The 16,704-nt window shown below is 43.4% G+C and overlaps 1 protein-coding gene across 1 annotated transcript in view; it reads right to left on the minus strand.

Moving 5' to 3' along the window:
- LOC308200301 (uncharacterized protein) overlaps positions 1-16,704 on the minus strand; it is a 234,760-nt gene that overhangs the window by 120,912 nt on the left and 97,144 nt on the right. The window contains exon 15 of the mRNA XM_080605805.1: positions 5,954-6,161. The gene's annotated coding sequence lies outside the window, so the exon portion shown is untranslated. The remainder of the gene's footprint in view (positions 1-5,953; positions 6,162-16,704) is intronic.

The following is a 16,704-nucleotide window of genomic DNA, read 5'->3' on the forward strand; positions in this document are numbered from 1 at the left end:
GGGAAGATTGGTCGACTGTGGAAATCCAAAATGATCTCACTAAAGCAGCTTAAGTGGTACTAGCTAAGCAGGTTTGGAGCTCCCATTTAGAGGCAGAATACCATTTTATGAGAGAACTCACTTTGCAAAACTGTCTAGGCTCAATGTCCATTACTAGACTACTTGATAATTTATTGTGTCGTAAGATGGAACTTCTCCTAGTGCCCTTTGTGTTGATGATGTCATTTGAAGATCACTCCTCTTTATGGTTGGTACATGCAGTAAAAAGATTTACAGCATTCATATGTCTCCACCAATGGCTCTTACGCACAACCTTTAAGATCTGAACAGAGTGGGGTTCATCTCACCTAAACAATGTCCCAAAGTCAGGCATTTAGCCCACTTTATTACATAGGCTCTTTTTTCAGTCAACAAAAAAGGAAAAGACATCTCCAGATTGTAACTCTTCCTACCTATCTTAGCAATCTACTTAAAGAATCTGAGCCAAAGTAATGTTACATACGTATCTGATGATGCTATGTATGTTTAGTATCACAGGATAGATCTTATTCATGCTATAGAGCAGTAAAATTTTGTCCTGTAAGCAACCTAACTTGGAATGAAAAAAAATATATATATATATTCAGATGGCTCAGCCCCACCTTATGTATATGTTTGTGACTGTTATAGTCCAATTTGTATGACAGATTTATGATTTTCTGCTCCAAACTTAACTTACCCTGGAAAACCAAATGAAACAAAAATAAATTAAAAAATCTGAACTCAAGGGATTTGTGAGGCTAAACCACATCACAATTCTCAGGCTTCTGCAAATGCAGGCCCTGTAACAAACAGAGATGCAGCAGAGGAGGATTAACTACAATCCTTCCCTGACCCTACACGTGCCCCACTCCTGTCCCACTGAGCTTTGGTGCAGAGAAATGTTTTACTCATTTTGAAGCAGCAACACAGAGTTCATCACTGGCATGATGAAAACCAAGCCACCATGTCCCGTAACAGCCACCATCTCACCAGCTCAGCTGCATCCCTCAGGGAAGCATCGCTGCCTTCACACCCCTGCAGCTTTGCAGCCCAGCTCAGTCTGGGAACCACGCAGCTGTGATCAGTCCTCAGCTGCCTGGCCGGGGAGGGCAGAGGGGAGCTGTGCAGCCACCTCTGCCTTATACGGCCCAAAATGCTGTCATGGCTGCCTCACTGGTGGGAGGGGGGAGGACGCACTGGTACACTAAGACCCAAATTGCAATCTCTCCCTAGGAGAATTCAAAAGGCATCTTTGCCTTACCTTAATGGAAGGAACCGCAGGTGCAAAGGAGCACACACACCTTCCTCACACAGGTTCAGCCTGGTCTCACTGCAGGCAATGGGGTTTTATCCTCTGATGGCACTCGCTGCCCAATACAGCCACCTTGGGTCATTTCAGAGCCTTACTCTTGTCTTTCAGGAACTTTTATATTTCCCGTTTAGGGGCAGTACATGCAACACAGGGGACACAGCCACATCTGGGTGCTGGGGAACCTGCCTTCTCCAGTATCTCATGGGGCACACGCAGGAACACGGGTCAGTGTGTTAGCCCTTGCAAATACACATCCAGCCTCTGCATCTAAAGATTAAAACAACTGCACAACCATACCAACCTCTTTAAGATCCTGTTGCCAAATTAGTAAAACATGCAGCTACTGTATGTCATTTTTATTGTATATAAAAAGAGCCCATTACATTTATTTGGTACTTTTTTGTTGCTGTCATGAATGCTAAATAATAACCCTGTGTTTAGAAACAAGCCACTGGGGACCAATGAGATGCATTTATTGTAATTACATGATTCTTCTAATTAATTTTTGTCAGGAAATTTCAAAGTAAAAATCCCCAGCTAAACATGCCCCCTTTTCTTCCAGCCTACAGAGGCATCTCCAAGCCTTGCTTAAAGGGCTCGTTTCCTTTTTGCACGGTTGAAATAAGGCAGAATGGTTACTGAGAGTGGGCAGAAAGGAGAGAATATTGTCATTAGATCACATTGTTTAAATCAAGCCATAACAAGCATTTCATTTTGTTCGGGTCATTAACTGCATTTGAGTGAAAAATGTAGTTTGTCTGGCAACTTGGTTGGTGGCCAAATGCCTCCAACAGGAGGCTCTTCTGGGTTAAACTTGAAGACAGCAACACAGACTCAAATTTTACAGATGGGAGACGTAACTGTAAAGAAAACATGACTCAAACAGGCATCCAAAAGAAATGGATGCTTATCAAAGATACACACAAAATTTGATATTTACTGATTTCTGAGATTGTACAGCCTGAGGCAGTATTCTCATAATTTATTCTCCTCTGTAGCACAGATCACTGAATGTCATAAAGTAATTCAGATAAGATAGGCTGTAATTCGGGGCTAATGATATCAGCTCTGCTGGACACACAGCCATTTCTGACATATGATGCCCAAGTGATTTTACTAAAACAATTTACCACATCCCTGGATAAGACTCAAACAAACGAATAATACATTTGAATGGCCAACCCCCCTTTTTCAAGGCCTTGTGAGTTTCAAGAACAGTTCATTTACTTCTTCTCTTGCTGCAGTCATTTGCAGAATTAAAAAGCCACCACTTCATCTCACCTTCACCCCCCAGCCTCTCCACAAAGTGTGTGTCCACCAGTCCTGTGAATGCAAACCCAAACTAGGTGCAATGTATACACACACCCTTATATACGAATAATATATAAAATGTATTTAATTGAACTGCTTTCTGATAATTTCTCAGTTTTTCCAGGGACACTAAATTCTAGTGCCGACCTCCAAAGTGATGCCACCTTTCTCAGGTTCGTGTCAGCCTCCAAGCATCATGTTTGGACCCTTAACTCCACCACCCAAGTCAAAAATGAAATATTGAACAGCCCCAGACCTCTGACAGGCACCGTGAGGTACCTCACCTAAAGCACTCCCTAGTTTGACAGCAAACCACTGATAACTTCTCCCTGAACACAATTTGCCAATCATTCACAGCCTCTGTTATAGACTCAATTTCCTTCTATTGCTTTGGAGATTGACATGAGAGACAGCATGAAAAGCCTCACCACCATCAAGCTGACAACCCTCCTTCCACCCTGTCACAGAGGGGAACTCGGTGGGGTTGACACGATGTGTCCCTGACAGTTGTGCCGGCTGCTCTTTATCACCCAGGATGTCCCGACTGCGCACGGACAGATGGCTGGATCACTTGCCCTAGCAGTGAAGTCAAACGGACTGGTCTAGACCTGCCTGGCTCTGCTTTTTCCTCTCAGAGGCAGGTGCTACCCACATCTCATCTTTTCTCTTCCCTCAGAACCACCCCTGATCTCCTCGCACTCTTGAAGATAACTGCTAATTGGTCCTGAAAATTGTTTCAGCCTCTTCTCAAAGAGTTCTGAGAGCTGGGAACACACAGTTTGACCTGGTATCTTAATAGCTGCAGAAATCTGGAAGTCAATAGGGACTGCTAGAGCACTGATTTCCAGAAAGCAAAGAGAAGATGCTTTCTCCCCAAGGCTATGGCAAGTTCATGGTCTCATCACCACCCTCTCTTGCTGTCCCAGAGACCTCGTATGCCAGCCCTAGAGCACGTTGCCTTCAGCCTGAATCATGAGCTTTCCTTTCACAAAAGACATCTCCATTGCCTGTCACCTTTCCCCACTCCACCAGCTTATCCCTGTTTGTTCAGATCTGTTCCAACCTAGCCATCACGCAACGGACAAAAATGCTGCTCTACGCAGCCTGTGAAGCTGATGGGTCTTGGTTGTGTCTTGCAGTGTTCATCTTCCCAGATCTTACCCTAAGTGACTAGCACTCTGATCTGCCCGATGCCCAGCAGCAGTTTCATTTTCCCATCTCTCTGGTGGTCCGTAGCTGAGTGCATTTCATACAGGGACAATGCCTAGTGTTGGATTTGGTCCCTGCTTCTTTCAACTCTGGTCCCCTGCTGACTGTCATTCTAGCTGCAGCAATGCTTATTTAAAATAACAACCACACAAGCTCTTCTCTCCCATCCTCCTGTTTATGGAAAAGCACTGATTAACCAGAAGTAATTTTTTTAAAAACCTAAAAGTAATTTATATTATATAAGGAAAAAAAAGGTCAGGTAGATACTCCATTTATCACTATTACAAAGGGCTGTAACACAGTGATGAAAAGAAAGAGAAATTAATTACAAGTCAGAGGCTGCAATAACTCTCTCTGTAATTGTGACGAAAAATTTAAATTAACGTTTCTGTCACCAAGAGAAGTTTGATTAATTTTACAATAGTGGAGATGCTATCACCTTAATATTGGTGGGTAAGGAAATTTTACTATTTGCAATTTAGATGTAGATCATTTCTTTAAGACTCAAAATGTGCCTGCGAGGCACCTTCACACTTTATTAACAGCTCAATCAGTGCCACACTAGAAATAATTAGCCAAGAAACCGTGTAGTAAATATATCTAGACTAGCAAACGCACAGAATAAGAAGTACATGATAAAACCCAGACCCTACCAAGAGAAATCAACTTTCTCCAGAGCCCCAAAGCAACCGCCACCACCCAGCTGCCTGCTGTGCCATGCTGCCTTCAGGGAAACACCACAGGTAACAGATTTGGGGACAGCTTTGTTTGGTTTTCTATGCTTAAGCCTCTGCTCAGCTGGGAAGCTGGAGGGCAGAAGGGTTACATCCAACAGCGGCCCCTGCCATTGCACCAGCAGCGCTGGGGCTGGACAAGACACTGGCTTCCCTGGGGGCTCCTGGGCACAAGAGCTGCATTGGGGAAGGGCTGCAAGGGAAAGCATACTGCTGGCAGATGGGAAATTAAATGCAATGGGAAAGAAATCAAGGCGGGCAGGGATTGCCATATTGTGTGCCCAGGGACTTGCCCGGCCTTGCACAGAACTTGCATCTGAACACATTGCTCAGCAGGCAGCCTCCCATTCCCAGCCCAGGGATGCAAGCATTGCCTCATTTGGGTTTTCTTTCATTTTGCCCACCTAGAAGTCCTCATGAGACCCTGACCAGGCTTGGGGGCTCTGACAGGACTTGGATACATAGAACTGCAAGTGCCTTGGTGCATCCACAGGCTTTGATACCAAATATGCCACAGACAGACCCTGACCAGCCCCTTCTCTCTCTGCATCTTTAAAGTCTCCCACACCCAGTGGGGTGGGCAGCAGGACATGTCAGGAGACAGCATCCTCATCCCTGCAGCCAGGAGCAGCAGCACCTCTGAACACCAGGCTTGCATTTCCTTGCTTTGCAGAGTGCAGCATCAGAAGTACAAAACACTGCAAACTCCTCTGACATAGCTTGTGTTAACAGTGTGCATATCCCTGTGCCCTCCAGGATACTTATCTTCAGTGTCTGCAAGGAAAGGGGACAATCAGTGTGGTTTTGTCCCCTAAAGACCTTCACCATCTCCAGCACACCCAGGAGCATAAGGAGCAACGCAGCAAGGGACCACGGGGACCCAGCAGTCCCCCGTCTTTGCTATAAGAATGAGCCCTGCAAAAGCCCAAGGATACAATTCAGGAAAGTAAAGATCAGACTGAAGCCCTGGGAAACCCTCCCAGCTCCTCTCTGCACTATTTAGCAAGGGCCATTTATTTCTTCCTTTCATAAACACTATGAACGATGAAAATCTGGAAAATAAAATGAGCCTGATGAAAATGCATCGGTTCTGAGGCAATCAATGCCATTCGGCTCACAGAGAAAGGGAAACACACTTCCCCAGCTGTACTCTGCTCCCCGTAGTCAACAAGGCTGACTGTTTCCAGCACGGATCAATGAAGCGTTCGTTATGGGAAGTGAACCCATACGAACAGCATCCATCTCTCCTCCAAGATCAAACAGACCTGCATGGGAAGTTTCAAGACTGCTCTCAAAACTTTAAGCCCAGAGAAACTTGGAGCACCTGCAGGAAGGTCATACACCAGTGTCTGGTAAATCCTCATACCTGCTGCACCCAGAGACCGGGTGGGAAGAAGCTGAGATGGTGCACGCGGAGGCTGGATCATCTCCACAGATCTGAGGCGATGCTGCACTACGTGTGCATGGGGCTTGTGAAAGCATTGGGGTCCGGAGCTTTCCAGGGCTGTCAGCTGGCCAGCAGTACCAAACAATCACTGCAGCTTTCTCTTTGAATCACTTTAGAGGTAGTGATGCTAAAGGGGGAGAAAAAGGAAGGTATGAAACAGTGGTGTAATGTAACCAAAGCAGTCTACTCATCATTCAAAGAACTTAATAGCTGGATCTTTGCCCTAAAAAGCTGAAGAACTTTACAAGGGAAGTCATGGAGATATGTTTACTCCAGCAGTGATGAGAGAGTGCTGCTGCTCCTAAGCATTCGTGCAGGGGAAGAGCTGAAGGAAACCGCTTTGCCAGGTGCGCGGTCCCTTCTTTGGATATATCACTGTAGCATCTGACAAGTGGCACCTACAGAACAGCTGTTGGAGACTGCCATCAGCAGCTTACAAGTAGCTGGTGGCATTCAGCCTGACATTAACTTACACAGTGCACCACAAGGTCCACAAACCACACCGGTTTAAATAACTGGAAAGCCAAAGAAAGCAGATTTGGCCGAGGAGGTGTACAGCAGCAGGCACATAAAAAGGCAAAAACTTATAGCACATTGCTAAAGAAAGGCCATGTTCCCTTTTCCCACTGAACTGACACAAGAATTAATGGGAGATCTTTATAAAAGTGGGCTGTAGAAAGAGGGACTAAGGACTGTTTCCAATGGCTTTGGAATTACGACATCAAATGACAAAGTAGGCAACAATAAGAGGAGGAAATTAGGAAATACAGATGCTGGACTGTCTCCAAAACTTAGTGGGGAAATTTCCTCACATTCTGAATATTATTGCAAAGAAGAGAAAATGCTTTGCTGCCTCCTGAAAAACAGCTGGAAAAGCAAGATATGGAGAGCAAAGTGAGTGTAAGAGGATAATGCCATTGCACACATGCGCACTGTAGCCTGAGCTACAGCTGACAAAGAAACAGGACCATCCCAGAGCGATCAACTATGTGCAAAGTGCAGCATGGTCTCGGCTGACTTCGGCCACCAAAAGCATTTGTCTTTACCACAAGCAAGTGCCACAAACCAACTACAAACAGTACAGTACGTACAGATCTGCCTGTGCTCAAGTCACTGCCTTTTCCCAGTAGTCAGACACTGCCTGAGTAAAACGTACACATGAAGAAGTAGTTCTCCAATAAGTATTTGACAGATTAAACGTTGCCTTCAGCTTCAGTTCTTCAGCAGAGTTATGAAAAATAACTTCTCCTGAAATTTGCATTTCATGATAGCTTGCGGAATGACTGCCTCTCTGTCGAGGCTCCGCTTTGGAGTATGTCTGCGCTTGGCAAGTGACACGTCTCACCCATCAGCTCCATCTCCTGCTCCCTCGCATTGCTGCCACCAGAACCGAGACCCAGTCAAATATCGCAGCATGAATGTAGGGTGTCCTAGAGGCCTAACGGAGTCATCCTCCTGGACAGAGAACAGCACAGGGCACAGATGCAGTACATCCACCCACACACTAATTGAAAGAAAAAAAAAATTTATGCTTCTTGTTTTGCAAGCTGAAGACATATTTAAGAAGTTTATGAATCACCCAGAACAGCTGCACACTTGTATGACCTGGCAAGGCACAAGGCTTTCCAAGTAATGTACTGTCTCTGTACAAACAGATGCCACAAAGTACCCAGCTTCTCTATTACGTGTTTTCTTCTTCCTCATCTCCAAGAGGAAATAGACGTTCAGCTCAAGAAACAGCCACGGAGAATCAATTGAACCTGTTTATTGAGAAAATACTTTCAAAGAAACAACTGGCTCCTTATCAGGAAAGACACACTCGGTAACTACATACCATCTATGAATTAGATCCAAAAGCTCTCTAAAATTCCATGTCTTTGAGTGGTAAAACTTCTAAAGAGGGAGGAAAAAACAAAAGAAATCCAGGTCCAGTAACATTGGTAGTAACAGCTTACCTCTGACTACCAAAGGAAAAAAAAAATCATTAAATTTATCTCACACAGAATCCATTTTACAATCTAATGTCACTTTGCTTTGCTTTCAATCAGAGATTAAGGTTAATCTCCAGAACTACTGGTGCACATGCAGACATGGTGGAAAGATGTAAATAACTCCACAGAGGAGGCACGGAGAAGAAAGCTCTTCACCAGAAATCTATTATTCTACATTAAAATGCATCTGCTAATTTACAATCCTCATTAGATACTCAAGTACAGCTCAGAACAGGCAGAGGACCTGAGCCCAGAGTACAGCACCACGAGAGCATGTTACAAGGGTGTGCGTGTGTCCCCAGGCTGGGGCAGGGGGAAGTATTTGATGGGGGCATACTTTAACTGCTAGTCAAGCACTGACCTATACACACCTCGTCCGCTGCCCACTACAAGAGATCAGACACAAGCCCAAATAAATACAGAAGGGTGCATTTATGAAGGTGCAGACCTCCTGGTCCCGCAGCACTTAGTGAGCAATCCCAAACCCTCAACACGGAGATCCAGCACCCCAGGGATTAACAGGAGCCCCCATCTAATGGGGGCTAAATGGTGCAGACACTGGTACCACCTCCTGAGCTTCTACAGCCTCACACAGCTTTCCCACCAAAGGCAAATGGTTGTCTGCCCCCATGCTAGCAGGAATAGTTGTGTCTTGCAGAAGACAACCAGCACGAAGCCCAGGACTGCAGCAGTATTTTTCTCCTGAAAAGGGCTGGCAGCTTTACTCCAGGACTGGGCTTTAGAGCGGCACCTTTAAAAAAGGCTGCCCGTGAGCTGCTGTTAATATGTCCTAGGCACCTGCTGGTAGTTTTATTGCAAGGTACTACAGGATGTCACGGGGGAAAAAAAAGAAATAAAGGAATATGAAATTTTGCATTATTATAATCAATAATAATACATATAAAATATATATAAAGACATAATATATATGATAATATACATATATAACAATGACTAGGTTGCAGTCTTCTTCAGTAAGAGAAGCGTAGGTCCTAAAATGGATGGCCTCAAAAGGGAGGTGCCACAAGCCAAAGGCAGTGAAGGAAACACTAAGGGCAGCCCCCAGCCCACCCCCTCGCAGGGGTCACCGACTGTCAGGGACTGGCCAAACAGCCCTGGAGCTGGAGGAAGCAGAGAGCAGCGAAGCTGCAGGGCCAGCAGGAGCTGTGAAAGCACAGCTGATCTCCAACCATGCCACAAATTTGTCATCAGAGCTCAAAGCTTTGCTGTCCTGCCCTTCAAATGTTTTCAGAGACTATCCTCAAAAATATCCCCGACGTGTCTGGCTTCAGTTCTGCCCTAAAATATCACATCTGGATTCTGATGCTGTCACCATGTTTCTACCATTATTATTTTTTTCCTCATTTCTTTTCCTCTTTGGCTTTCTTTGTTTGGTTTTGTCTGCGCTTAACCAGAGTCTGACTTTGCTGGCCACAACTGACCTGGCATTTCGCTGACATGTTGGTCTATTTGCGATGATATTGCTGACAAAACTACGTCCTGCTGCTGCTTTTACTTTTCTTTAGACCTGAATTTGCCCCTTGCAGACCCATTAGAACCTGCTGGGAAACTGGCAAATAATTGTTTTATACTGTCAAGTAATTCCCAAGTCATCTTTAAAGCTCACTGTAATTCTGCAGCATGCCCACCTGGGTGGTTGCGCACACACACACAGAGCAGAAAAAGCCCCAGGGACCACATGAAAAAGACAATCTGGAAATGTGTCAGTAGGGAAAGCCCGAGGATACTATTTTGTAAAATGTGTCTGAAATCTGTAGAAGGTCTGTCTTGTAGTCAAGACCTCATCATTAAAATTCAATCAAAAAAGGCAGTAGAACCTTCTAAGTTAAAACAGTAAATAAAAGGAGATCAAGATAAATAGCAGATATCATCTGAGCCAGTCATAAGAACGAATGTGCATCAATCTCCAAAAAAGTCACTCAAGATTGATAACACTGAAAGACAACATCTTGATAATCAGTTTTACAGTGATGGATTGAGGGAAAGCTTAATGAGTCAACTACAGGATTGGAATTTCATTAGAGACTTTACCAGAGTTAGAAAAACCTGTAAAAACATAAGACAAAATCTGCCTTGTAAAATACGGGAGTAAATACATTTCTGTCCACATGGTGAATTATCACATACATTTGTGTCAGTAGGAGTTTGACTGGAATCCAGTACAGAGGGAAAAAAACACTACAAAACAAATGAACCCCCACACATACATACATCTCCCAGAACTATAATATGCCTACCACGCCATAATTTAGCAGTTGTGAGAGCTGATCTAACATAACGTAATTGTATTTTAATGTCTTCTGTGAGACAAAGACTCATTAGTCATCATCTAAAGAGAAACACAAGCTGAAGTCACATGCCATTATGCCAAGTTGTCAGGCATATGGTGCTCACAACTATCTTCACACTAACCTTTATGTCAGACTCTGCAGGAGAATGAAATCTGATGGGAACATCCCTCAGATGTGAAGGTGGCTTTCAGATTTCAAGCTAAAACAAAACATATTTCATCTCCCATATTAGCAGGGCTGGTGGAAAAGTGTGGCCATGCTTCTCGGGTAAAATCCTGATTTTATTTAAAGCTGCAAAGTTACCCTAGATTCAGTTGATCTATATCAGATTTCAGAGCCAAGAGTCAGACCTTGAAGTTAAAATTGCCTCACCAGTAGGGAAGCATCAGTATTTGTTAAAGTACAATTTCTCCTTTTTACATAGCAATACAGTGGTTGTGCCCCTCTTGAGGTTTTGTTCCTCCAGTTGTTAATCCACTTGGCCATTTGCCCTGCTTATCTGTGCACGCTCAACACATAATGTGACACCTTGCTTCATGAGCTAAAATGTTACATGGAGCGCAAAGATCCCAACTCGAAGGATGGTGTAACAAAACAAAAGGGTTCCAATTTTGTTGTAATCAAACAAAATACAAGCTTTAAGTTTTAATCATGGAAAATATATTTTCCCCCCTTGTTCTTGATCCAAATGCCATAAGCAATGTGAATGCTATTATCATAGATACATGATGATTATCAAATTCTCTAGGTGTTACATTAAACATGTTGCCAACAATATGCTTTTTTCTGAAAGGCAAATTCATTTTACAAGACTTTTTCTTTTCTGACTGATTTTTTCTTATTACATTAGAAGTGTATAATAATGATCCAGTAACATAAGCATCAGAATCACAAGCTATTGGTGCAAGTTACTGACATAAGGTAGAAACAACAGGAAAAAAAAATAACCATCAAAATAGTTGATTTTAGTTGATAGTCCCTGAAACTACCTAGCAGTGATAAAATATTATTCCTTTTGTAGAATATCTATCTGTGAACATGTATATTCCTCGTTCCCTAATAATAAGTTGTTAATAACAACAAGCACATCCTTGCCAGCAAAGTCCTGCCTGTGCAATCCACTTGGCTGGGCAGCACAACCACGATGCCTAGTTTGCAAGAGGAGAGCTACCTCCATCCCCCAAACTGAATCTGAATGCAAGCAAACCAGCACTGCTTTCCCCAAAAGCCCTAACAGCACAGGGAAGCTTGTCCTTTTCAGTTTCCATAAAGCAACATAATATTTTGGCAGGAGGAAACACCTCTGGGCCACTTGCAGGGTTCCCACCACTACCAGACCTGCCTAGATAGTAAGTCCAAGCAAAAAAGGATGTGACTCTTCAGCAGGGAGAGGGCAAAATTTGTTATTTATTTATTTTAAAACTGTGATAAAATGAACATATTTATGAGAAGCTGAAGTGAATACCTCTCTGGAAACCTAACTGGCAGACATTTGGGTCCTTCTAAGTGGATAATTGATCACAAGGCTAAGCCGGTGATGCTATGGTAATGAAACAAAAAGGGAACTGGGATTTAAGGATTTCAAATAAGCCTGTCAAAAACATGTAATAATACTGTCAGATCAATTTGCTGTCAAATACAGGTGTGATGTGATAAAACCTCAGAGTTTTTAGTAGATTATATTATTGAAGCAGTAATTTAAGAACACCTTCTAGGTAATAAATTACAATAAATCAAACTTTAAAACTTGAAAGCATGTACCAGAAGACATACAAAGTATGATAGGAGAAAGACAACTAAATTTAAACCATATTCCCAAGCTAAAATAAAGCAAATTCAATTGCTTTCAAAAGATAATGATCAAGGTCTAGTTTGGTATGAAATCAATAAATCTTGCAAAGTTATAAGGTAAAACCTGCTAAATGCTTCTGCCCTTCACCCTCCTGTGTTTCTAGGGGAAGAATAACACAAGTTGAGACAGGAATGCAAGCGGATGCCCTCACAAAATATAGTGGTCAGTAATAAAAACTGGACAAATACAGCACAGTGACATTTTTGAGACAGTTTTCCATAAGAAAAGTTCAATTTCTGTGAACAGCATCATTTCATTAAAAAAAAAAAAAAGTGTCTTAAGAGACACCAAAATGCTACCTAAAGGGAAAACACTTGATTTACATTTCAAAAGCGTTACTTTAACTGTAAAGAATTTTAATGCCTTCAAATGTGCCCAGAAGTGAATGTGTCTGTAACTCATAGTCCATAATTCACTTATTTCTGTCCTCTAGCATAAAAGCAGGGAAGGGAAGAGAAATCTGAAGTCACAGCTTAGACCAGATGGGAAAAACGCTATCACAGCTGAGTTTACTGACAACCATGTAACAGATAGGACAAGTACAACACCTGGCACTTAAACAGGAGGCAACCAACCAGCAGGACAGGACCATGCCTGATATTGCCCTAGTGACAAAGGAAGGAAAACAACGATTGATTATTTCAATGGCAGCCAGCAAAGATCAGGGAAGAAACTAAATGTAATCACACCTAGATCAGTGAAAAGAAGTCTTAGCAGCCTTCAGCAAGTGATATTTCCTAAAACCAGATGACAACTCGTACTCATATGTTATGAGGTTACTGCTCCCGGGTTTTCCTAGTCAATCCATTTTGCAATTGGTGTTCATTTAAAATTCAAAAAGAAAAAACTACACATATGAACCCCCCTCCCACCGCTCTGCGCCTTCATAACCACGCAGGGTCTCTGCAACAGCCACTGTAGTTATGTAAGTGAAGAAAATAGCACGAAGCAGAGTATTTCAGATATTTTAATACCTTTTAACACAGTTCAACACATGGAGCCCAGGATCCAGCAGGATGTGGCAGGCCAGCTCTCTCCTCTGAAAATGGATCGTTTACTGCTTTACTCAGGAGAATATTTTTCCAGCACAACCAGAGCTGGATCCAGGCTGCTACCACACTGCTGCTCAGGGACCAGAATCAGCAAAATGTTTCCTGTACTACATTTTCCTCTACCACAGGTTTTCTTGCAGAGAAAGAGGCAAGGAATATTGTATTTTTCTGCCTTCGATGAACCTCTCTTCCCAGCAATCATTTGCCTCAGGTTTTCCCTTTAGAATTTGGGTTACGAGAAGCTTTGCTGACTTCACTTTCGGGTGCAGTATATTTCCCTCTGAAAAGCAGCGCCCGGGAGCCAGGTCAGTGTTATGGCAGCACTCCCCTTCCTGCTCCCAGCTGGAATTGTTCCACAAAGACGTGCAGATGCCCAATTTCTGTCAGGGCTTGCGCTTAAAATGCACTGTCAGTTCTCATTTCTCACATTACCATCTCAAATGGGCAGAAAAGGACAACTAAACTGGCAATCAGCTTCCAAAAAGAGAAGGTCAAAATAGACTCTACTGCACGTGAAGAGCTGTCGGCTGTCATGAGAAGGCCATAATAGCTGCAGCCAGCCAAGCAGCACGGTTAATGCGCCTGATGGAAGAGCTGGCACCGAGGCAGAGCAGTCCCAGGGGTCTGGGCACAAAGTGCACATCTATGAAGATGTCCCAGTCCCAGTTCGGTGCCACGCTGCTGACTTTATGTGATGCACAGTCTCACACAAGTGCATTATGCTCATGAAGAACGTCTGTTGTTTTTCTAAAAACCACGACGTACAGTAGAATGAACACACAGCTGTAAACAGGCATCGAGGGGCTCGACCCTCCCAAAGGGAAAGGACCTCAGAGAGCTGCACTGCCAGCACTGAGCAGCACCAAATGTCAGGACACGAACAAACACCAGCCAAGGAAGGATACTCGAGCTGGGTAACAGCTCCACCTCATCCACATAATGAATACAGATAGGAAATACTTCCATTGGCTCAAAGTGCCCCTCCGATCAGCAAGACGTCTGTGTATCACCCTGCTCAGAGGCTGGGCTCCAATTCATCCGCTAAGAAAGAAATGCCGGTACGCAGTAATGTGACAAGAGAAGGGATTAAATGGAAAATAACCCTTTGTTCCTGGCTAGAAAGCATAATATCAAAACAGATCTCTACTTACTTCGCCTGTTTACTGAACACAGGATTAGCCAGTGCCCTGTGTTGTACCAAACAGCACTCGGTCTAAATGTTAGTAAGCTTAGCGTTGTCACAAACTTCATCACACATTAAAAGCTGATATCTGTATCCCTCTCCCCACCCAGAAAGTGAATTGATATTGAACTGATGCCTTCTGCTGCTGCAACAAAATAAACCCCTTAAAACCAGAAGTAAATGGAAAACATAGTGCTTTGTATCGATTGTGATGTTTTCAGTTAACTAGGTTTTGCCCGTGGCCGTCCCCCTGCAGCACATGCGCACCAGGGAAGTGCTGCACTACCCCAACCAATAACTTTTAGGAAATGGAAAGCTGCGTCTGTTTAATAGATGTTTCCAATTTCTTACATCGCCATCAGTATCTGTTTTAGTCACTTGGCAGGTTTTCTATAGCTTCGTGCACCCAAGCTGATTTCAAACCCATTTGGTAATGTCAATGTGACTTCAAGGTTTAATGATTCATTATTTTTTTTTAGACCTGAGAGCAAGAGAATGTGTTAATTTTTTTTTTCCCTGCATGGGCTTGGTAGTTTCTTTCTGGTTTATTCCCTCTATATATCATTAAAAGAAGGTCTGATAAGGAAAAAAAAATCTCAGTGAAACATACAAAAAAGAGACTTCTTTAGCTTAAAAACGCTATTATAAACTGACTGCCTTTTACAACCTGGAGAACCATTACAAGGGTAACAGTTCTCCATGCAAAACACCCTCTCCAAAAATACTAGGCAAATGAAAACTCACCACTACCCCCACATAAAAACCACATGTACACATATACATTTAACTGATACTAGAAAGCTTTGGGCCTCATTCAGTGTCCTGCATCATCCTGCTAAGCACCAAGCAAACAAAAAAAAAATTAAAAATTAAAACACCACCTCCTGAGATAATTTGTCAGCATTGCTCAGGTTGAGCTCTGTAATAAAATAACTTGTCTAAAAAAACACCTTTAACCATGAAATAAGCAAGGTCACAGATGCTAACAGCATCACAGGTACCCAGAAAGCCTTTCCACACTTTCTTCTAAATCTGCACATCTCACTGGAGTTCATGTCACACCTACATACCTTTTCTGTGGCATCAAAGCCACCAGTAAGGCATCAGGGACCTTCTTACATTTCTCATCTTGTACTCTGTAAGAAGAGCAAACACTGAGCCACCTCATTCTCCAGGCATGCCAGGTTTGATGAGTGCAAGGACATGATGGATGGGTATCACAGAGGACAAAGCAGACAGAAATAGCATATGCATCGTATGCAGCAAGGAGACAGACAGCCCAGCTCCCCAGACATCCCCAGCCCCTGGTCTGGGAGCACACAGCCTGGAGAGCATGTTTAGCACAGACTGATCTCAAGTGTAGGCAGGGAAGAGCTGCCTCCTGAATACCCTCCAACAAACACTTTCCACATCCCCTGACACAAATCATCCAAAAAGAAAAAAAAAATCTTCCTTCTTACAGGTGTCAGTGATGATTGCTGCTGGCATATAGTCCAAACACAGGACTAGTCACCTCTTTCTGGACTTCACTGTAACATACACTGGAGTTTAATTAGTATTTGTTGATCTTATCCACAACTGCCAGAGCCTCTAGAGGGAAAGAGGGTTGAAAGAACTCCTCTAGAGTTTCCTCTCTCCTCCCTCTCTGTTGTTATGTATGGGAATATGAAAAGGCATTCACAAAAAGAAAAACTGGGGGACTGCAGCAGTTCTGGAAAGAAGACAGATTTGTTTCTATGTTGGTACTCATTAATATTTTCATGTAAACCACTATGGCCACTCATGTTTCTCCAAGACCAAGGAAGAAACAGAAGTTGCAGGGGGAGATACCCAAGTGCTTTGGGTGGCAGTCTGTCCCCTTGGGTAAGCACAGGGCCACAGGCAGTAACCCCCACCCTGTACCCATCCCAAGGAACATGCTGCCTCCTGCATCTGCAGAGATCAGTTTTGGTGCTAGCTGGTGCAGATGGACATGTTATAGGTCAAGTCAGAGAGACGCTCTTCCTAAGGATTATTTCCCAAACCGTTAGCACCTGCTCCTTCATGACCAGCATCTTTGGCGTCTTGGCAGAAGTTCATCTACCATGAAGATGTCTGCAGTTCTCCCCTCAATATTTCAGTTTCTGCATGACACAGGAATTGGGCAAGGTTTTTTTCCTGTCCCAGGAATCAAGATTGGGAGCAGAACGCAACGGGAACAAGGCAAGATGAACTCCAGCCTTGCACACATGACAAGGGAAGGAGGAAGGCATTTCACCAAATCTTTCCTAACTAGAAGAG

Source organism: Anser brachyrhynchus (genome assembly GCF_964034855.1).
Source record: "Anser brachyrhynchus genome assembly, chromosome: 10".
In the NCBI taxonomy this organism is placed as follows: Eukaryota; Metazoa; Chordata; class Aves; order Anseriformes; family Anatidae; genus Anser; species Anser brachyrhynchus.